Below are 817 nucleotides of genomic sequence, written 5' to 3' on the forward strand. Positions count from 1 at the left end.
TATTTTGTGATTGTTGTTATTGTGGAGAAGATGATGATCAAAGAATGAGCCTCCTTTTTCCCTCTTAGAATTTTTCTTTTATAATGGGTATGGATTTGTTATGATGTAGGAATTTTGGTGGGTCCCCCATATATTCTTTCTTTGTGGACAAGAAAAAGGAGGGGGGATCACATGGGTAGTTAGGGTGGTGATGGTGATGTGTCATTTTTAATAGGGAGGGGTTGTTAGAATAAGATAAAATTAGTTAGGAATTGTTATTTTTGTCTTTTTGTGAAGGGGTTATCACACGGGTGAGGGTACACACTAAGACGAGGGTAAAATGGTAAGAATGCTTTCGGGGAGGGACAAAATTATGTGTCTACATCATGCCCCTCCTTGCAGGTAAACACAAAGTGTTTTCATACAAAGAAGTAGTTAACGAGACATAATTTTGACCCGACCATTATTCACAGGGAAGAAACAAAAGGAAAAAGGACGACCGAGTTGGAGTGTCGAGTGAGGTCCCGTCGAGCCTCTGGTCCACGACTCTGTCATTACATCACAAATGAAAATTGTAAGTTAAAACATAAATGAAATTAGAAAAAAACCTATCCATACAGCTTCTGTTGGACTCCTGACTTAAGTTTCATCACCCTATTCTTCAGGCGGGCTCCTGACTTGCAATTTCTTCAACTTGTTTCTTGATTTTCCAATGCTTCACCTCATTGCTTAACTTTCAATTTCTTCACCCTGTTCTTCAGGCGGGCTCCTGACTTGCTATTTTTCAATCCGTTAACTTTCATCTTTACACCTTGTTGCTTTGTTTTCAACTTCTTCA

Source organism: Capsicum annuum, chromosome 5, assembly GCF_002878395.1.
Source record: "Capsicum annuum cultivar UCD-10X-F1 chromosome 5, UCD10Xv1.1, whole genome shotgun sequence".
NCBI classification, from domain to species: Eukaryota; Viridiplantae; Streptophyta; class Magnoliopsida; order Solanales; family Solanaceae; genus Capsicum; species Capsicum annuum.